Source organism: Ascidiella aspersa, chromosome 9 (assembly GCF_963924565.1).
Source record: "Ascidiella aspersa chromosome 9, kaAscAspe10.2, whole genome shotgun sequence".
Lineage (NCBI taxonomy): Eukaryota > Metazoa > Chordata > Ascidiacea > Phlebobranchia > Ascidiidae > Ascidiella > Ascidiella aspersa.
Window position 1 is genome coordinate 24,246,287 of NC_139455.1, and position 14,394 is coordinate 24,260,680.

The window sequence follows — 14,394 nt, forward strand, 5'->3', positions numbered from 1 at the left end:
AGGGGATGTAGCTCAGTGGTAGAGCGCACGCTTTGCATGTGTGAGGCCCCGGGTTCAATCCCCGGCATCTCCATCCTTTTCAATTTATTTTGTTGATTCTTTCTGAAGAACTCGAAGTTTTATTTTGATTTAAATTTTAGTTATATTTTGCAGAAAACCGTATTGTTGATTTTTGTCAAAACCTACTATTGAATCTATATTTGTATTGTATCTGAGTCAGTGTTGAAATTCATATGAGTGAATTGCTTCAATTTACCAAAAAGTAGTACTGGGTGTGGGGTTGGAACCCACGCGGATATACATCCATTGGAACTTAAGTCCAACGCCTTAACCACTCGGCCAACCCAGTCAGTTTATTAGCTTCAAGAATATTTTTGAAGTTGCACTTTGTTGTAACTGCGAAAACTTGTTTTGTTGTAACCTACCGCATCACAGCGACGAGGTGGCCGAGTGGTTAAGGCGATGGACTGCTAATCCATTGTGCTCTGCACGCGTGGGTTCGAATCCCATCCTCGTCGTAGGGGATGTAGCTCAGTGGTAGAGCGCACGCTTTGCATGTGTGAGGCCCCGGGTTCAATCCCCGGCATCTCCATATTTGTTTGGTGAATCGATTGTCAGATCATTCAGTTCTAAATTGATTGTTTTGTTGGACTATGTAATATCGCAACACAGTTGTTTTGAAAATGGCACAATTTATGGTTTTCTTAGTTTTTTGGCCTAATCATTTCTCCACAAATGCCTTTTTCGCAGCGACGAGGTGGCCGAGTGGTTAAGGCGATGGACTGCTAATCCATTGTGCTCTGCACGCGTGGGTTCGAATCCCATCCTCGTCGTAGGGGATGTAGCTCAGTGGTAGAGCGCACGCTTCGCATGTGTGAGGCCCCGGGTTCAATCCCCGGCATCTCCATCCTTTTCAATTTGTTTTGTTGATTCTTTCTGAAGAACTCGAAGTTTTATTTTGATTTAAATTTTAGTTATATTTTGCAGAAAACCGTATTGTTGATTTTTGTCAAAACCTACTATTGAATCTATATTTGTATTGTATCTGAGTCAGTGTTGAAATTCATATGAGTGAATTGCTTCAATTTACCAAAAAGTAGTACTGGGTGTGTGGTTCGAACCCACGCGGATATACATCCATTGGAACTTAAGTCCAACGCCTTAACCACTCGGCCAACCCAGTTAGTTTATTAGCTTGAAGAATATTTTTTAAGTTGCACTTTGTTGTGATTGCGAAATCTTGTTTTGTTGTAACCTACCGCAACACAGCGACGAGGTGGCCGAGTGTTTAAGGCGATGGACTGCTAATCCATTGTGCTCTGCACGCGTGGGTTGGAATCCCATCCTCGTCGTAGGGGATGTAGCTCAGTGGTAGAGCGCACGCTTTGCATGTGTGAGGCCCCGGGTTCAATCCCCGGCATCTCCATATTTGTTTGGTGAATCGATTGTTAGATCATTGAGTTCTAAATTGATTGTTTTGTTGGACTATGTAATATCGCAACACAGTTGTTTTGAAAATGTCACAATTCATGGTTTTCTTAGTTTTTTGGCCTAATGATTTTCCCACAAATGCCTTTGTCGCAGCGACGAGGTGGCCGAGTGGTTAAGGCGATGGACTGCTAATCCATTGTGCTCTGCACGCGTGGGTTCGAATCCCATCCTCGTCGTAGGGGATGTAGCTCAGTGGTAGAGCGCACGCTTTGCATGTGTGAGGCCCCGGGTTCAATCCCCGGCATCTCCATCCTTTTCAATTTGTTTTGTTGATTCTTTCTGAAGAACTCGAAGTTTTATTTTGATTTAAATTTTAGTTATATTTTGCAGAAAACCGTATTGTTGATTTTTGTCAAAACCTACTATTGAATCTATATTTGTATTGTATCTGAGTCAGTGTTGAAATTCATATGAGTGAATTGCTTCAATTTACCAAAAAGTAATACTGGGTGTGGGGTTCGAACCCACGCGGATATACATCCATTGGAACTTAAGTCCAACGCCTTAACCACTCGGCCAACCCAGTCAGTTTATTAGCTTGAAGAATATTTTTTAAGTTGCACTTTGTTGTAACTGCGAAAACTTGTTTTGTTGTAACCTACGGCAACACAGCGACGAGGTGGCCGAGTGGTTAAGGCGATGGACTGCTAATCCATTGTGCTCTGCACTCGTGGGTTGGAATCCCATCCTCATCGTAGGGGATGTAGCTCAGTGGTAGAGCGCACGCTTCGCATGTGTGAGGCCCCGGGTTCAATCCCCGGCATCTCCATATTTGTTTGGTGAATCGATTGTTAGATCAGTGAGTTCTAAATTGATTGTTTTGTTGGAATATGTAATATCGCAACACAGTTGTTTTGAAAATGTCACAATTCATGGTTTTCTTAGTTTTTTGGCCTAATCATTTTCCCACAAATGCCTTTTTCGCAGCGACGAGGTGGCCGAGTGATTAAGGCGATGGACTGCTAATCCATTGTGCTCTGCACGACTGGGTTCGAATCCCATCCTCGTCGTAGGGGATGTAGCTCAGTGGTAGAGCGCACGCTTTGCATGTGTGAGGCCCCGGGTTCAATCCCCGGCATCCATCCTTTTCAATTGGTTTTTTTGATTCCTTCTGAAGAACTTGAAGTTTTATATTGATATAAATTTCAGCCCTAACTTGTCAAACATCCTGGAGATTTTAGTTATATTTTGCAGAAAACCGTATTGTTGATTTTTGTCAAAACCTACTATTGAATCTATATTTGTATTGTATCTGAGTCAGTGTTGAAATTCATATGAGTGAATTGCTTCAATTTACCAAAAAGTAGTACTGGGTGTGGGGTTCGAACCCACGCGGATATACATCCATTGGAACTTAAGTCCAACGCCTTAACCACTCGGCCAACCCAGTTAGTTTATTAGCTTGAAGAATATTTTTTAAGTTGCACTTTGTTGTGATTGCGAAATCTTGTTTTGTTGTAACCTACTGCAACACAGCGACGAGGTGGCCGAGTGGTTAAGGCGATGGACTGCTAATCCATTGTGCTCTGCACGCGTGGGTTCGAATCCCATCCTCGTCGTAGGGGATGTAGCTCAGTGGTAGAGCGCACGCTTTGCATGTGTGAGGCCCCGGGTTCAATCCCCGGCATCTCCATCCTTTTCAATTTGTTTTGTTGATTCTTTCTGAAGAACTCGAAGTTTTATTTTGATTTAAATTTTAGTTATATTTTGCAGAAAACCGTATTGTTGATTTTTGTCAAAACCTACTATTGAATCTATATTTGTATTGTATCTGAGTCAGTGTTGAAATTCATATGAGTGAATTGCTTCAATTTACCAAAAAGTAGTACTGGGTGTGGGGTTCGAACCCACGCGGATATACATCCATTGGAACTTAAGTCCAACGCCTTAACCACTCGGCCAACCCAGTCAGTTTATTAGCTTCAAGAATATTTTTTAAGTTGCACTTTGTTGTAACTGCGAAAACTTGTTTTGTTGTAACCTACGGCAACACAGCGACGAGGTGGCCGAGTGGTTAAGGCGATGGACTGCTAATCCATTGTGCTCTGCACGCGTGGGTTCGAATCCCATCCTCGTCGTAGGGGATGTAGCTCAGTGGTAGAGCGCACGCTTCGCATGTGTGAGGCCCCGGGTTCAATCCCCGGCATCTCCATCCTTTTCAATTTGTTTTGGTGATTCTTTCTGAAGAACTCGAAATTTTATTTTGATTTAAATTTCAGCCCTAACTTGTCAAACATACTGGAGATTTTAGTTATATTTTGCAGAAAACCGTATTGTTGATTTTTGTCAAAACCTACTATTGAATCTATATTTGTATTGTATCTTAGTCAGTGTTGAAATGCATGTGAGTGAATTGCTTCAATTTACCAAAAAGTAGTACTGGGTGTGGGGTTCGAACCCACGCGGATATACATCCATTGGAACTTAAGTCCAACGCCTTAACCACTCGGCCAACCCAGTCAGTTTATTAGCTTCAAGAATATTTTTTAAGTTGCACTTTGTTGTAACTGCAAAACTTGTTTTGTTGTAACCTACCGCAACACAGCGACGAGGTGGCCGAGTGGTTAATGCGATGGACTGCTAATCCATTGTGCTCTGCACGCGTGGGTTCGAATCCCATCCTCGTCGTAGGGGATGTAGCTCAGTGGTAGAGCGCACGCTTCGCATGTGTGAGGCCCCGGGTTCAATCCCCGGCATCTCCATATTTGTTTGGTGAATCGATTGTCAGATCATTTAGTTCTAAATTGATTGTTTTGTTGGACTATGTAATATCGCAACACAGTTGTTTTGAAAATGTCACAATTCATGGTTTTCTTAGTTTTTTAGCCTAATCATTTTCCCACAAATGCCTTTTTCGCAGCGACGAGGTGGCCGATTGCTTTAGGCGATGGACTGCTAATCCATTGTGCTCTGCACGCGTGGGTTCGAATCCCATCCTCGTCGTAGGGGATGTAGCTCAGTGGTAGAGCGCACGCTTTGCATGTGTGAGGCCCCGGGTTCAATCCCCGGCATCTCCATCCTTTTCAATTTATTTTGTTGATTCTTTCTGAAGAACTCGAAGTTTTATTTTGATTTAAATTTTAGTTATATTTTGCAGAAAACCGTATTGTTGATTTTTGTCAAAACCTACTATTGAATCTATATTTGTATTGTATCTGAGTCAGTGTTGAAATTCATATGAGTGAATTGCTTCAATTTACCAAAAAGTAGTACTGGGTGTGGGGTTGGAACCCACGCGGATATACATCCATTGGAACTTAAGTCCAACGCCTTAACCACTCGGCCAACCCAGTCAGTTTATTAGCTTCAAGAATATTTTTTAAGTTGCACTTTGTTGTAACTGCAAAACTTGTTTTGTTGTAACCTACCGCAACACAGCGACGAGGTGGCCGAGTGGTTAATGCGATGGACTGCTAATCCATTGTGCTCTGCACGCGTGGGTTCGAATCCCATCCTCGTCGTAGGGGATGTAGCTCAGTGGTAGAGCGCACGCTTCGCATGTGTGAGGCCCCGGGTTCAATCCCCGGCATCTCCATATTTGTTTGGTGAATCGATTGTCAGATCATTTAGTTCTAAATTGATTGTTTTGTTGGACTATGTAATATCGCAACACAGTTGTTTTGAAAATGTCACAATTCATGGTTTTCTTAGTTTTTTAGCCTAATCATTTTCCCACAAATGCCTTTTTCGCAGCGACGAGGTGGCCGATTGCTTTAGGCGATGGACTGCTAATCCATTGTGCTCTGCACGCGTGGGTTCGAATCCCATCCTCGTCGTAGGGGATGTAGCTCAGTGGTAGAGCGCACGCTTTGCATGTGTGAGGCCCCGGGTTCAATCCCCGGCATCTCCATCCTTTTCAATTTATTTTGTTGATTCTTTCTGAAGAACTCGAAGTTTTATTTTGATTTAAATTTTAGTTATATTTTGCAGAAAACCGTATTGTTGATTTTTGTCAAAACCTACTATTGAATCTATATTTGTATTGTATCTGAGTCAGTGTTGAAATTCATATGAGTGAATTGCTTCAATTTACCAAAAAGTAGTACTGGGTGTGGGGTTGGAACCCACGCGGATATACATCCATTGGAACTTAAGTCCAACGCCTTAACCACTCGGCCAACCCAGTCAGTTTATTAGCTTCAAGAATATTTTTGAAGTTGCACTTTGTTGTAACTGCGAAAACTTGTTTTGTTGTAACCTACCGCATCACAGCGACGAGGTGGCCGAGTGGTTAAGGCGATGGACTGCTAATCCATTGTGCTCTGCACGCGTGGGTTCGAATCCCATCCTCGTCGTAGGGGATGTAGCTCAGTGGTAGAGCGCACGCTTTGCATGTGTGAGGCCCCGGGTTCAATCCCCGGCATCTCCATATTTGTTTGGTGAATCGATTGTCAGATCATTCAGTTCTAAATTGATTGTTTTGTTGGACTATGTAATATCGCAACACAGTTGTTTTGAAAATGGCACAATTTATGGTTTTCTTAGTTTTTTGGCCTAATCATTTCTCCACAAATGCCTTTTTCGCAGCGACGAGGTGGCCGAGTGGTTAAGGCGATGGACTGCTAATCCATTGTGCTCTGCACGCGTGGGTTCGAATCCCATCCTCGTCGTAGGGGATGTAGCTCAGTGGTAGAGCGCACGCTTCGCATGTGTGAGGCCCCGGGTTCAATCCCCGGCATCTCCATCCTTTTCAATTTGTTTTGTTGATTCTTTCTGAAGAACTCGAAGTTTTATTTTGATTTAAATTTTAGTTATATTTTGCAGAAAACCGTATTGTTGATTTTTGTCAAAACCTACTATTGAATCTATATTTGTATTGTATCTGAGTCAGTGTTGAAATTCATATGAGTGAATTGCTTCAATTTACCAAAAAGTAGTACTGGGTGTGTGGTTCGAACCCACGCGGATATACATCCATTGGAACTTAAGTCCAACGCCTTAACCACTCGGCCAACCCAGTTAGTTTATTAGCTTGAAGAATATTTTTTAAGTTGCACTTTGTTGTGATTGCGAAATCTTGTTTTGTTGTAACCTACCGCAACACAGCGACGAGGTGGCCGAGTGTTTAAGGCGATGGACTGCTAATCCATTGTGCTCTGCACGCGTGGGTTGGAATCCCATCCTCGTCGTAGGGGATGTAGCTCAGTGGTAGAGCGCACGCTTTGCATGTGTGAGGCCCCGGGTTCAATCCCCGGCATCTCCATATTTGTTTGGTGAATCGATTGTTAGATCATTGAGTTCTAAATTGATTGTTTTGTTGGACTATGTAATATCGCAACACAGTTGTTTTGAAAATGTCACAATTCATGGTTTTCTTAGTTTTTGGCCTAATCATTTTCCCACAAATGCCTTTTTCGCAGCGACGAGGTGGCCGAGTGGTTAAGGCGATGGACTGCTAATCCATTGTGCTCTGCACGCGTGGGTTCGAATCCCATCCTCGTCGTAGGGGATGTAGCTCAGTGGTAGAGCGCACGCTTTGCGTGTGTGAGGCCCCGGGTTCAATCCCCGGCATCTCCATCCTTTTCAATTTGTTTTGTTGATTCTTTCTGAAGAACTCGAAGTTTTATTTTGATTTAAATTTTAGTTATATTTTGCAGAAAACCGTATTGTTGATTTTTGTCAAAACCTACTATTGAATCTATATTTGTATTGTATCTGAGTCAGTGTTGAAATTCATATGAGTGAATTGCTTCAATTTACCAAAAAGTAGTACTGGGTGTGGGGTTCGAACCCACGCGGATATACATCCATTGGAACTTAAGTCCAACGCCTTAACCACTCGGCTAACACAGTTAGTTTATTAGCTTCAAGAATATTTTTTAAGTTGCACTTTGTTGTAACTACGAAAACTTGTTTTGTTGTAACCAACGGCAACACAGCGACGAGGTGGCCGAGTGGTTAAGGCGATGGACTGCTAATCCATTGTGCTCTGCACGCGTGGGTTCGAATCCCATGCTCGTCGTAGGGGATGTAGCTCAGTTGTACAGCGAACGCTTCGCATGTGTGAGGCCCCGGGTTCAATCCCCGGCATCCATCCTTTTCAATTTGTTTTTTTGATTCATTCTGAAGAACTTGAAGTTTTATATTGATATAAATTTCAGCCCTAACTTATCAAACATCCTGGAGATTTTAGTTATATTTTGCAGAAAACCGTATTGTTGATTTTTGTCAAAACCTACTATTGAATCTATATTTGTATTCTATCTGAGTCAGTGTTGAAATTCATATGAGTGAATTGCTTCAATTTACCAAAAAGTAGTACTGGGTGTGGGGTTCGAACCCACGCGGATATACATCTATTGGAACTTACGTCCAACGCCTTAGCCACTCGGCCAACCCAGTTAGTTTATTAGCTTGAAGAATATTTTTTAAATTGCACTTTGTTGTGATTGCGAAATCTTGTTTTGTTGTAACCTACTGCAACACAGCGACCAGGTGGCCGAGTGGTTAAGGCGATGGACTGCTAATCCACTGTGCTCTGCACGCGTGGGTTCGAATCCCATCCTCGTCGTAGGGGATGTAGCTCAGAGGTAGAGCGCACGCTTTGCATGTGTGAGGCCCCGGGTTCAATCCCCGGCATCTCCATCCTTTTCAATTTGTTTTGGTGATTCTTTCTGAAGAACTCGAAGTTTTATTTTGATTTAAATTTCAGCCCTAACTTGTCAAACATACTGGAGATTTTAGTTATATTTTGCAGAAAACCTTGTTGATTTTTGTCAAAACCTACTATTGAATCTATATTTGTATTGTATCTGAGTCAGTGTTGAAATTCATATGAGTGAATTGCTTCAATTTACCAAAAAGTAGTAGTGGGTGTGGGGTTCGAACCCACGCGGATATACATCCATTGGAACTTAAGTCCAACGCCTTAACCACTCGGCCACCCCAGTTAGTTTATTAGCTTGAAGAATATTTTTTAAGTTGCACTTTGTTGTGATTGCGAAATCTTGTTTTGTTGTAACCTACTGCAACACAGCGACGAGGTGGCCGAGTGGTTAAGGCGATGGACTGCTAATCCATTGTGCTCTGCACGCGTGGGTTCGAATCCCATCCTCGTCGTAGGGTATGTAGCTCAGTGGTAGAGCGCACGCTTTGCATGTGTGAGGCCCCGGGTTCAATCCCCGGCATCTCCATCCTTTTCAATTTGTTTTGGTGATTCTTTCTGAAGAACTCGAAGTTTTATTTTGATTTAAATTTCAGCCCTAACTTATCAAACATACTGGAGATTTTAGTTATATTTTGCAGAAAACCGTATTGTTGATTTTTGTAAAAACCTACTATTGAATCTATATTTGCATTGTATCTGAGTCAGTGTTGAAATTCATATGAGTGAATTGCTTCAATTTACCAAAAAGTAGTACTGGGTGTGGGGTTCGAACCCACGCGGATATACATCCATTGGAACTTAAGTCCAACGCCTTAACCACTCGGCCAACCCAGTTAGTTTATTAGCTTGAAGAATATTTTTTAAGTTGCACTTTGTTGTGATTGCGAAATCTTGTTTTGTTGTAACCTACTGCAACACAGCGACGAGGTGGCCGAGTGGTTAAGGCGATGGACTGCTAATCCATTGTGCTCTGCACGCGTGGGTTCGAATCCCATCCTCGTCGTAGGGGATGTAGCTCAGTGGTAGAGCGCACGCTTTGCATGTGTGAGGCCCCGGGTTCAATCCCCGGCATCTCCATCCTTTTCAATTTGTTTTGTTGATTCTTTCTGAAGAACTCGAAGTTTCATTTTGATTTAAATTTTAGTTATATTTTGCAGAAAACCGTATTGTTGATTTTTGTCAAAACCTACTATTGAATCTATATTTGTATTGTATCTGAGTCAGTGTTGAAATTCATATGAGTGAATTGCTTCAATTTACCAAAAAGTAGTACTGGGTGTGGGGTTCGAACCCACGCGGATATACATCCATTGGAACTTAAGTCCAACGCCTTAACCACTCGGCCAACCCAGTCAGTTTATTAGCTTCAAGAATATTTTTTAAGTTGCACTTTGTTGTAACTGCGAAAACTTGATTTGTTGTAACCTACGGCAACACAGCGACGAGGTGGCCGAGTGGTTAAGGCGATGGACTGCTAATCCATTGTGCTCTGCACGACTGGGTTCGAATCCCATCCTCGTCGTAGGGGATGTAGCTCAGTGGTAGAGCGCACGCTTTGCATGTGTGAGGCCCCGGGTTCAATCCCCGGCATCCATCCTTTTCAATTGGTTTTTTTGATTCCTTCTGAAGAACTTGAAGTTTAATATTGATATAAATTTCAGCCCTAACTTGTCAAACATCCTGGAGATTTTAGTTATATTTTGCAGAAATCCGTATTGTTGATTTTTGTCAAAACCTACTATTGAATCTATATTTGTATTGTATCTGAGTCAGTGTTGAAATTCATATGAGTGAATTGCTTCAATTTACCAAAAAGTAGTACTGGGTGTGGGGTTCGAACCCACGCGGATATACATCCATTGGAACTTAAGTCCAACGCCTTAACCACTCGGCCAACCCAGTCAGTTTATTAGCTTCAAGAATATTTTTTAAGTTGCACTTTGTTGTGATTGCGAAATCTTGTTTTGTTGTAACCTACCGCAACACAGCGACGAGGTGGCCGAGTGGTTAAGGCGATGGACTGCTAATCCATTGTGCTCTGCACGCGTGGGTTGGAATCCCATCCTCGTCGTAGGGGATGTAGCTCAGAGGTAGAGCGCACGCTTTGCATGTGTGAGGCCCCGGGTTCAATCCCCGGCATCTACATCCTTTTTAATTTGTTTTGGTGATTCTTTCTGAAGAACTCGAAGTTTTATTTTGATTTAAATTTCAGCCCTAACTTGTCAAACATACTGGAGATTTTAGTTATATTTTGCAGAAAACCGTATTGTTGATTTTTGTCAAAACCTACTATTGAATCTATATTTGTATTGTATCTGAGTCAGTGTTGAAATTCATATGAGTGAATTGCTTCAATTTACCAAAAAGTAGTACTGGGTGTGGGGTTCGAACCCACGCGGATATACATACATTGGAACTTAAGTCCAACGCCTTAACCACTCGGCCAACCCAGTTAGTTTATTAGCTTGAAGAATATTTTTTAAGTGCACTTTGTTGTGATTGCGAAATCTTGTTTTGTTGTAACCTACTGCAACACAGCGACGAGGTGGCCGAGTGGTTAAGGCGATGGACTGCTAATCCATTGTGCTCTGCACGCGTGGGTTCGAATCCCATCCTCGTCGTAGGGGATGTAGCTCAGTGGTAGAGCGCACGCTTTGCATGTGTGAGGCCCCGGGTTCAATCCCCGGCATCTCCATCCTTTTCAATTTGTTTTGTTGATTCTTTCTGAAGAACTCGAAGTTTTATTTTGATTTAAATTTTAGTTATATTTTGCAGAAAACCGTATTGTTGATTTTTGTCAAAACCTACTATTGAATCTATATTTGTATTGTATCTGAGTCAGTGTTGAAATTCATATGAGTGAATTGCTTCAATTTACCAAAAAGTAGTACTGGGTGTGGGGTTCGAACCCACGCGGATATACATCCATTGGAACTTAAGTCCAACGCCTTAACCACTCGGCCAACCCAGTCAGTTTATTAGCTTCAAGAATATTTTTTAAGTTGCACTTTGTTGTAACTGCGAAAACTTGTTTTGTTGTAACCTACGGCAACACAGCGACGAGGTGGCCGAGTGGTTAAGTCGATGGACTGCTAATCCATTGTGCTCTGCACGCGTGGGTTCGAATCCCATCCTCGTCGTAGGGGATGTAGCTCAGTGGTACAGCGCACGCTTCGCATGTGTGAGGCCCCGGGTTCAATCCCCGGCATCTCCATATTTGTTTGGTGAATCGATTGTTAGATCATTGAGTTCTAAATTGATTGTTTTGTTGGAATATGTAATATCGCAACACAGTTGTTTTGAAAATGTCACAATTCATGGTTTTCTTAGTTTTTTGGCCTAATCATTTTCCCACAAATGCCGTTTTCGCAGCGACGAGGTGGCCGAGTGGTTAAGGCGTTGGACTGCTAATCCATTGTGCTCTGCACGCGTGGGTTCGAATCCCATCCTCGTCGTAGGGGTTGTAGCTCAGTGGTAGAGCGCACGCTTTGCATGTGTGAGGCCCCGGGTTCAATCCCCGGCATCTCCATCCTTTTCAATTTGTTTTGTTGATTCTTTCTGAAGAACTCGAAGTTTTATTTTGATTTAAATTTTAGTTATATTTTGCAGAAAACCTTATTGTTGATTTTTGTCAAAACCTACTATTGAATCTATATTTGTATTGTATCTGAGTCAGTGTTGAAATTCATATGAGTGAATTGCTTCAATTTACCAAAAAGTAGTACTGGGTGTGTGGTTCGAACCCACGCGGATATACATCCATTGGAACTTAAGTCCAACGCCTTAACCACTCGGCCAACCCAGTTAGTTTATTAGCTTGAAGAATATTTTTTAAGTTGCACTTTGTTGTGATTGCGAAATCTTGTTTTGTTGTAACCTACCGCAACACAGCGACGAGGTGGCCGAGTGTTTAAGGCGATGGACTGCTAATCCATTGTGCTCTGCACGCGTGGGTTGGAATCCCATCCTCGTCGTAGGGGATGTAGCTCAGTGGTAGAGCGCACGCTTTGCATGTGTGAGGCCCCGGGTTCAATCCCCGGCATCTCCATATTTGTTTGGTGAATCGATTGTTAGATCATTGAGTTCTAAATTGATTGTTTTGTTGGACTATGTAATATCGCAACACAGTTGTTTTGAAAATGTCACAATTCATGGTTTTCTTAGTTTTTGGCCTAATCATTTTCCCACAAATGCCTTTTTCGCAGCGACGAGGTGGCCGAGTGGTTAAGGCGATGGACTGCTAATCCATTGTGCTCTGCACGCGTGGGTTGTTCGAATCCCATCCTCGTCGTAGGGGATGTAGCTCAGTGGTAGAGCGCACGCTTTGCGTGTGTGAGGCCCCGGGTTCAATCCCCGGCATCTCCATCCTTTTCAATTTGTTTTGTTGATTCTTTCTGAAGAACTCGAAGTTTTATTTTGATTTAAATTTTAGTTATATTTTGCAGAAAACCGTATTGTTGATTTTTGTCAAAACCTACTATTGAATCTATATTTGTATTGTATCTGAGTCAGTGTTGAAATTCATATGAGTGAATTGCTTCAATTTACCAAAAAGTAGTACTGGGTGTGGGGTTCGAACCCACGCGGATATACATCCATTGGAACTTAAGTCCAACGCCTTAACCACTCGGCTAACACAGTTAGTTTATTAGCTTCAAGAATATTTTTTAAGTTGCACTTTGTTGTAACTACGAAAACTTGTTTTGTTGTAACCAACGGCAACACAGCGACGAGGTGGCCGAGTGGTTAAGGCGATGGACTGCTAATCCATTGTGCTCTGCACGCGTGGGTTCGAATCCCATGCTCGTCGTAGGGGATGTAGCTCAGTTGTACAGCGAACGCTTCGCATGTGTGAGGCCCCGGGTTCAATCCCCGGCATCCATCCTTTTCAATTTGTTTTTTTGATTCATTCTGAAGAACTTGAAGTTTTATATTGATATAAATTTCAGCCCTAACTTATCAAACATCCTGGAGATTTTAGTTATATTTTGCAGAAAACCGTATTGTTGATTTTTGTCAAAACCTACTATTGAATCTATATTTGTATTCTATCTGAGTCAGTGTTGAAATTCATATGAGTGAATTGCTTCAATTTACCAAAAAGTAGTACTGGGTGTGGGGTTCGAACCCACGCGGATATACATCTATTGGAACTTACGTCCAACGCCTTAGCCACTCGGCCAACCCAGTTAGTTTATTAGCTTGAAGAATATTTTTTAAATTGCACTTTGTTGTGATTGCGAAATCTTGTTTTGTTGTAACCTACTGCAACACAGCGACCAGGTGGCCGAGTGGTTAAGGCGATGGACTGCTAATCCACTGTGCTCTGCACGCGTGGGTTCGAATCCCATCCTCGTCGTAGGGGATGTAGCTCAGAGGTAGAGCGCACGCTTTGCATGTGTGAGGCCCCGGGTTCAATCCCCGGCATCTCCATCCTTTTCAATTTGTTTTGGTGATTCTTTCTGAAGAACTCGAAGTTTTATTTTGATTTAAATTTCAGCCCTAACTTGTCAAACATACTGGAGATTTTAGTTATATTTTGCAGAAAACCGTATTGTTGATTTTTGTCAAAACCTACTATTGAATCTATATTTGTATTGTATCTGAGTCAGTGTTGAAATTCATATGAGTGAATTGCTTCAATTTACCAAAAAGTAGTAGTGGGTGTGGGGTTCGAACCCACGCGGATATACATCCATTGGAACTTAAGTCCAACGCCTTAACCACTCGGCCACCCCAGTTAGTTTATTAGCTTGAAGAATATTTTTTAAGTTGCACTTTGTTGTGATTGCGAAATCTTGTTTTGTTGTAACCTACTGCAACACAGCGACGAGGTGGCCGAGTGGTTAAGGCGATGGACTGCTAATCCATTGTGCTCTGCACGCGTGGGTTCGAATCCCATCCTCGTCGTAGGGTATGTAGCTCAGTGGTAGAGCGCACGCTTTGCATGTGTGAGGCCCCGGGTTCAATCCCCGGCATCTCCATCCTTTTCAATTTGTTTTGGTGATTCTTTCTGAAGAACTCGAAGTTTTATTTTGATTTAAATTTCAGCCCTAACTTATCAAACATACTGGAGATTTTAGTTATATTTTGCAGAAAACCGTATTGTTGATTTTTGTAAAAACCTACTATTGAATCTATATTTGCATTGTATCTGAGTCAGTGTTGAAATTCATATGAGTGAATTGCTTCAATTTACCAAAAAGTAGTACTGGGTGTGGGGTTCGAACCCACGCGGATATACATCCATTGGAACTTAAGTCCAACGCCTTAACCACTCGGCCAACCCAGTTAGT

General features: G+C 42.3%; 1 protein-coding gene and 81 non-coding genes across 82 annotated transcripts in view; 60 read left to right on the forward strand and 22 right to left on the reverse strand.

The window, feature by feature from the left end:
• LOC146133850 (uncharacterized) overlaps window positions 1-14,394 on the forward strand; it is a 142,775-nt gene that overhangs the window by 108,081 nt on the left and 20,300 nt on the right. The gene's annotated exons all lie outside the window — the stretch shown is intronic.
• On the forward strand, window positions 2-73 carry Trnaa-ugc (transfer RNA alanine (anticodon UGC)). Its single transcript has one exon. It is a non-coding gene; the product is annotated as a tRNA-Ala (tRNA).
• On the reverse strand, window positions 267-349 carry Trnal-uaa (transfer RNA leucine (anticodon UAA)). The gene has a single exon. It is a non-coding gene; the product is annotated as a tRNA-Leu (tRNA).
• On the forward strand, window positions 437-518 carry Trnas-gcu (transfer RNA serine (anticodon GCU)). The gene has a single exon. It is a non-coding gene; the product is annotated as a tRNA-Ser (tRNA).
• Trnaa-ugc (transfer RNA alanine (anticodon UGC)) lies at window positions 521-592 on the forward strand. The gene has a single exon. It is a non-coding gene; the product is annotated as a tRNA-Ala (tRNA).
• Window positions 752-833, forward strand: Trnas-gcu (transfer RNA serine (anticodon GCU)). Its single transcript has one exon. It is a non-coding gene; the product is annotated as a tRNA-Ser (tRNA).
• On the forward strand, window positions 836-907 carry Trnaa-cgc (transfer RNA alanine (anticodon CGC)). The gene has a single exon. It is a non-coding gene; the product is annotated as a tRNA-Ala (tRNA).
• On the reverse strand, window positions 1,101-1,183 carry Trnal-uaa (transfer RNA leucine (anticodon UAA)). The gene has a single exon. It is a non-coding gene; the product is annotated as a tRNA-Leu (tRNA).
• Trnas-gcu (transfer RNA serine (anticodon GCU)) lies at window positions 1,271-1,352 on the forward strand. The gene has a single exon. It is a non-coding gene; the product is annotated as a tRNA-Ser (tRNA).
• Trnaa-ugc (transfer RNA alanine (anticodon UGC)) lies at window positions 1,355-1,426 on the forward strand. The gene has a single exon. It is a non-coding gene; the product is annotated as a tRNA-Ala (tRNA).
• Trnas-gcu (transfer RNA serine (anticodon GCU)) lies at window positions 1,586-1,667 on the forward strand. Its single transcript has one exon. It is a non-coding gene; the product is annotated as a tRNA-Ser (tRNA).
• On the forward strand, window positions 1,670-1,741 carry Trnaa-ugc (transfer RNA alanine (anticodon UGC)). Its single transcript has one exon. It is a non-coding gene; the product is annotated as a tRNA-Ala (tRNA).
• Trnal-uaa (transfer RNA leucine (anticodon UAA)) lies at window positions 1,935-2,017 on the reverse strand. The gene has a single exon. It is a non-coding gene; the product is annotated as a tRNA-Leu (tRNA).
• On the forward strand, window positions 2,105-2,186 carry Trnas-gcu (transfer RNA serine (anticodon GCU)). The gene has a single exon. It is a non-coding gene; the product is annotated as a tRNA-Ser (tRNA).
• Window positions 2,189-2,260, forward strand: Trnaa-cgc (transfer RNA alanine (anticodon CGC)). The gene has a single exon. It is a non-coding gene; the product is annotated as a tRNA-Ala (tRNA).
• On the forward strand, window positions 2,420-2,501 carry Trnas-gcu (transfer RNA serine (anticodon GCU)). Its single transcript has one exon. It is a non-coding gene; the product is annotated as a tRNA-Ser (tRNA).
• Window positions 2,504-2,577, forward strand: Trnaa-ugc (transfer RNA alanine (anticodon UGC)). The gene has a single exon. It is a non-coding gene; the product is annotated as a tRNA-Ala (tRNA).
• On the reverse strand, window positions 2,799-2,881 carry Trnal-uaa (transfer RNA leucine (anticodon UAA)). Its single transcript has one exon. It is a non-coding gene; the product is annotated as a tRNA-Leu (tRNA).
• Window positions 2,969-3,050, forward strand: Trnas-gcu (transfer RNA serine (anticodon GCU)). The gene has a single exon. It is a non-coding gene; the product is annotated as a tRNA-Ser (tRNA).
• Trnaa-ugc (transfer RNA alanine (anticodon UGC)) lies at window positions 3,053-3,124 on the forward strand. Its single transcript has one exon. It is a non-coding gene; the product is annotated as a tRNA-Ala (tRNA).
• Window positions 3,318-3,400, reverse strand: Trnal-uaa (transfer RNA leucine (anticodon UAA)). The gene has a single exon. It is a non-coding gene; the product is annotated as a tRNA-Leu (tRNA).
• Trnas-gcu (transfer RNA serine (anticodon GCU)) lies at window positions 3,488-3,569 on the forward strand. The gene has a single exon. It is a non-coding gene; the product is annotated as a tRNA-Ser (tRNA).
• Window positions 3,572-3,643, forward strand: Trnaa-cgc (transfer RNA alanine (anticodon CGC)). Its single transcript has one exon. It is a non-coding gene; the product is annotated as a tRNA-Ala (tRNA).
• Trnal-uaa (transfer RNA leucine (anticodon UAA)) lies at window positions 3,869-3,951 on the reverse strand. Its single transcript has one exon. It is a non-coding gene; the product is annotated as a tRNA-Leu (tRNA).
• Trnas-gcu (transfer RNA serine (anticodon GCU)) lies at window positions 4,038-4,119 on the forward strand. Its single transcript has one exon. It is a non-coding gene; the product is annotated as a tRNA-Ser (tRNA).
• On the forward strand, window positions 4,122-4,193 carry Trnaa-cgc (transfer RNA alanine (anticodon CGC)). Its single transcript has one exon. It is a non-coding gene; the product is annotated as a tRNA-Ala (tRNA).
• On the forward strand, window positions 4,353-4,434 carry Trnas-gcu (transfer RNA serine (anticodon GCU)). The gene has a single exon. It is a non-coding gene; the product is annotated as a tRNA-Ser (tRNA).
• Window positions 4,437-4,508, forward strand: Trnaa-ugc (transfer RNA alanine (anticodon UGC)). The gene has a single exon. It is a non-coding gene; the product is annotated as a tRNA-Ala (tRNA).
• Window positions 4,702-4,784, reverse strand: Trnal-uaa (transfer RNA leucine (anticodon UAA)). Its single transcript has one exon. It is a non-coding gene; the product is annotated as a tRNA-Leu (tRNA).
• On the forward strand, window positions 4,871-4,952 carry Trnas-gcu (transfer RNA serine (anticodon GCU)). The gene has a single exon. It is a non-coding gene; the product is annotated as a tRNA-Ser (tRNA).
• Window positions 4,955-5,026, forward strand: Trnaa-cgc (transfer RNA alanine (anticodon CGC)). Its single transcript has one exon. It is a non-coding gene; the product is annotated as a tRNA-Ala (tRNA).
• On the forward strand, window positions 5,186-5,267 carry Trnas-gcu (transfer RNA serine (anticodon GCU)). The gene has a single exon. It is a non-coding gene; the product is annotated as a tRNA-Ser (tRNA).
• On the forward strand, window positions 5,270-5,341 carry Trnaa-ugc (transfer RNA alanine (anticodon UGC)). The gene has a single exon. It is a non-coding gene; the product is annotated as a tRNA-Ala (tRNA).
• Window positions 5,535-5,617, reverse strand: Trnal-uaa (transfer RNA leucine (anticodon UAA)). Its single transcript has one exon. It is a non-coding gene; the product is annotated as a tRNA-Leu (tRNA).
• Trnas-gcu (transfer RNA serine (anticodon GCU)) lies at window positions 5,705-5,786 on the forward strand. The gene has a single exon. It is a non-coding gene; the product is annotated as a tRNA-Ser (tRNA).
• On the forward strand, window positions 5,789-5,860 carry Trnaa-ugc (transfer RNA alanine (anticodon UGC)). The gene has a single exon. It is a non-coding gene; the product is annotated as a tRNA-Ala (tRNA).
• Window positions 6,020-6,101, forward strand: Trnas-gcu (transfer RNA serine (anticodon GCU)). The gene has a single exon. It is a non-coding gene; the product is annotated as a tRNA-Ser (tRNA).
• Window positions 6,104-6,175, forward strand: Trnaa-cgc (transfer RNA alanine (anticodon CGC)). The gene has a single exon. It is a non-coding gene; the product is annotated as a tRNA-Ala (tRNA).
• Trnal-uaa (transfer RNA leucine (anticodon UAA)) lies at window positions 6,369-6,451 on the reverse strand. The gene has a single exon. It is a non-coding gene; the product is annotated as a tRNA-Leu (tRNA).
• Window positions 6,539-6,620, forward strand: Trnas-gcu (transfer RNA serine (anticodon GCU)). Its single transcript has one exon. It is a non-coding gene; the product is annotated as a tRNA-Ser (tRNA).
• Window positions 6,623-6,694, forward strand: Trnaa-ugc (transfer RNA alanine (anticodon UGC)). The gene has a single exon. It is a non-coding gene; the product is annotated as a tRNA-Ala (tRNA).
• On the forward strand, window positions 6,853-6,934 carry Trnas-gcu (transfer RNA serine (anticodon GCU)). The gene has a single exon. It is a non-coding gene; the product is annotated as a tRNA-Ser (tRNA).
• Window positions 6,937-7,008, forward strand: Trnaa-ugc (transfer RNA alanine (anticodon UGC)). Its single transcript has one exon. It is a non-coding gene; the product is annotated as a tRNA-Ala (tRNA).
• Window positions 7,202-7,284, reverse strand: Trnal-uaa (transfer RNA leucine (anticodon UAA)). The gene has a single exon. It is a non-coding gene; the product is annotated as a tRNA-Leu (tRNA).
• Window positions 7,372-7,453, forward strand: Trnas-gcu (transfer RNA serine (anticodon GCU)). The gene has a single exon. It is a non-coding gene; the product is annotated as a tRNA-Ser (tRNA).
• Trnal-uaa (transfer RNA leucine (anticodon UAA)) lies at window positions 7,751-7,833 on the reverse strand. Its single transcript has one exon. It is a non-coding gene; the product is annotated as a tRNA-Leu (tRNA).
• Window positions 7,921-8,002, forward strand: Trnas-gcu (transfer RNA serine (anticodon GCU)). The gene has a single exon. It is a non-coding gene; the product is annotated as a tRNA-Ser (tRNA).
• Window positions 8,005-8,076, forward strand: Trnaa-ugc (transfer RNA alanine (anticodon UGC)). The gene has a single exon. It is a non-coding gene; the product is annotated as a tRNA-Ala (tRNA).
• Trnal-uaa (transfer RNA leucine (anticodon UAA)) lies at window positions 8,299-8,381 on the reverse strand. Its single transcript has one exon. It is a non-coding gene; the product is annotated as a tRNA-Leu (tRNA).
• Trnas-gcu (transfer RNA serine (anticodon GCU)) lies at window positions 8,469-8,550 on the forward strand. The gene has a single exon. It is a non-coding gene; the product is annotated as a tRNA-Ser (tRNA).
• On the forward strand, window positions 8,553-8,624 carry Trnaa-ugc (transfer RNA alanine (anticodon UGC)). Its single transcript has one exon. It is a non-coding gene; the product is annotated as a tRNA-Ala (tRNA).
• Window positions 8,850-8,932, reverse strand: Trnal-uaa (transfer RNA leucine (anticodon UAA)). The gene has a single exon. It is a non-coding gene; the product is annotated as a tRNA-Leu (tRNA).
• Trnas-gcu (transfer RNA serine (anticodon GCU)) lies at window positions 9,020-9,101 on the forward strand. The gene has a single exon. It is a non-coding gene; the product is annotated as a tRNA-Ser (tRNA).
• Window positions 9,104-9,175, forward strand: Trnaa-ugc (transfer RNA alanine (anticodon UGC)). Its single transcript has one exon. It is a non-coding gene; the product is annotated as a tRNA-Ala (tRNA).
• On the reverse strand, window positions 9,369-9,451 carry Trnal-uaa (transfer RNA leucine (anticodon UAA)). Its single transcript has one exon. It is a non-coding gene; the product is annotated as a tRNA-Leu (tRNA).
• Trnas-gcu (transfer RNA serine (anticodon GCU)) lies at window positions 9,539-9,620 on the forward strand. Its single transcript has one exon. It is a non-coding gene; the product is annotated as a tRNA-Ser (tRNA).
• Window positions 9,623-9,696, forward strand: Trnaa-ugc (transfer RNA alanine (anticodon UGC)). Its single transcript has one exon. It is a non-coding gene; the product is annotated as a tRNA-Ala (tRNA).
• Trnal-uaa (transfer RNA leucine (anticodon UAA)) lies at window positions 9,918-10,000 on the reverse strand. Its single transcript has one exon. It is a non-coding gene; the product is annotated as a tRNA-Leu (tRNA).
• Window positions 10,088-10,169, forward strand: Trnas-gcu (transfer RNA serine (anticodon GCU)). Its single transcript has one exon. It is a non-coding gene; the product is annotated as a tRNA-Ser (tRNA).
• Trnaa-ugc (transfer RNA alanine (anticodon UGC)) lies at window positions 10,172-10,243 on the forward strand. The gene has a single exon. It is a non-coding gene; the product is annotated as a tRNA-Ala (tRNA).
• Trnal-uaa (transfer RNA leucine (anticodon UAA)) lies at window positions 10,469-10,551 on the reverse strand. Its single transcript has one exon. It is a non-coding gene; the product is annotated as a tRNA-Leu (tRNA).
• On the forward strand, window positions 10,638-10,719 carry Trnas-gcu (transfer RNA serine (anticodon GCU)). Its single transcript has one exon. It is a non-coding gene; the product is annotated as a tRNA-Ser (tRNA).
• Trnaa-ugc (transfer RNA alanine (anticodon UGC)) lies at window positions 10,722-10,793 on the forward strand. The gene has a single exon. It is a non-coding gene; the product is annotated as a tRNA-Ala (tRNA).
• Trnal-uaa (transfer RNA leucine (anticodon UAA)) lies at window positions 10,987-11,069 on the reverse strand. The gene has a single exon. It is a non-coding gene; the product is annotated as a tRNA-Leu (tRNA).
• Window positions 11,157-11,238, forward strand: Trnas-gcu (transfer RNA serine (anticodon GCU)). Its single transcript has one exon. It is a non-coding gene; the product is annotated as a tRNA-Ser (tRNA).
• On the forward strand, window positions 11,241-11,312 carry Trnaa-cgc (transfer RNA alanine (anticodon CGC)). The gene has a single exon. It is a non-coding gene; the product is annotated as a tRNA-Ala (tRNA).
• On the forward strand, window positions 11,472-11,553 carry Trnas-gcu (transfer RNA serine (anticodon GCU)). Its single transcript has one exon. It is a non-coding gene; the product is annotated as a tRNA-Ser (tRNA).
• On the forward strand, window positions 11,556-11,627 carry Trnaa-ugc (transfer RNA alanine (anticodon UGC)). Its single transcript has one exon. It is a non-coding gene; the product is annotated as a tRNA-Ala (tRNA).
• Trnal-uaa (transfer RNA leucine (anticodon UAA)) lies at window positions 11,821-11,903 on the reverse strand. Its single transcript has one exon. It is a non-coding gene; the product is annotated as a tRNA-Leu (tRNA).
• Trnas-gcu (transfer RNA serine (anticodon GCU)) lies at window positions 11,991-12,072 on the forward strand. The gene has a single exon. It is a non-coding gene; the product is annotated as a tRNA-Ser (tRNA).
• On the forward strand, window positions 12,075-12,146 carry Trnaa-ugc (transfer RNA alanine (anticodon UGC)). The gene has a single exon. It is a non-coding gene; the product is annotated as a tRNA-Ala (tRNA).
• On the forward strand, window positions 12,305-12,389 carry Trnas-gcu (transfer RNA serine (anticodon GCU)). Its single transcript has one exon. It is a non-coding gene; the product is annotated as a tRNA-Ser (tRNA).
• Window positions 12,392-12,463, forward strand: Trnaa-ugc (transfer RNA alanine (anticodon UGC)). Its single transcript has one exon. It is a non-coding gene; the product is annotated as a tRNA-Ala (tRNA).
• Trnal-uaa (transfer RNA leucine (anticodon UAA)) lies at window positions 12,657-12,739 on the reverse strand. The gene has a single exon. It is a non-coding gene; the product is annotated as a tRNA-Leu (tRNA).
• Trnas-gcu (transfer RNA serine (anticodon GCU)) lies at window positions 12,827-12,908 on the forward strand. The gene has a single exon. It is a non-coding gene; the product is annotated as a tRNA-Ser (tRNA).
• On the reverse strand, window positions 13,206-13,288 carry Trnal-uaa (transfer RNA leucine (anticodon UAA)). The gene has a single exon. It is a non-coding gene; the product is annotated as a tRNA-Leu (tRNA).
• Trnas-gcu (transfer RNA serine (anticodon GCU)) lies at window positions 13,376-13,457 on the forward strand. The gene has a single exon. It is a non-coding gene; the product is annotated as a tRNA-Ser (tRNA).
• On the forward strand, window positions 13,460-13,531 carry Trnaa-ugc (transfer RNA alanine (anticodon UGC)). The gene has a single exon. It is a non-coding gene; the product is annotated as a tRNA-Ala (tRNA).
• Window positions 13,757-13,839, reverse strand: Trnal-uaa (transfer RNA leucine (anticodon UAA)). The gene has a single exon. It is a non-coding gene; the product is annotated as a tRNA-Leu (tRNA).
• On the forward strand, window positions 13,927-14,008 carry Trnas-gcu (transfer RNA serine (anticodon GCU)). The gene has a single exon. It is a non-coding gene; the product is annotated as a tRNA-Ser (tRNA).
• On the forward strand, window positions 14,011-14,082 carry Trnaa-ugc (transfer RNA alanine (anticodon UGC)). Its single transcript has one exon. It is a non-coding gene; the product is annotated as a tRNA-Ala (tRNA).
• Window positions 14,308-14,390, reverse strand: Trnal-uaa (transfer RNA leucine (anticodon UAA)). The gene has a single exon. It is a non-coding gene; the product is annotated as a tRNA-Leu (tRNA).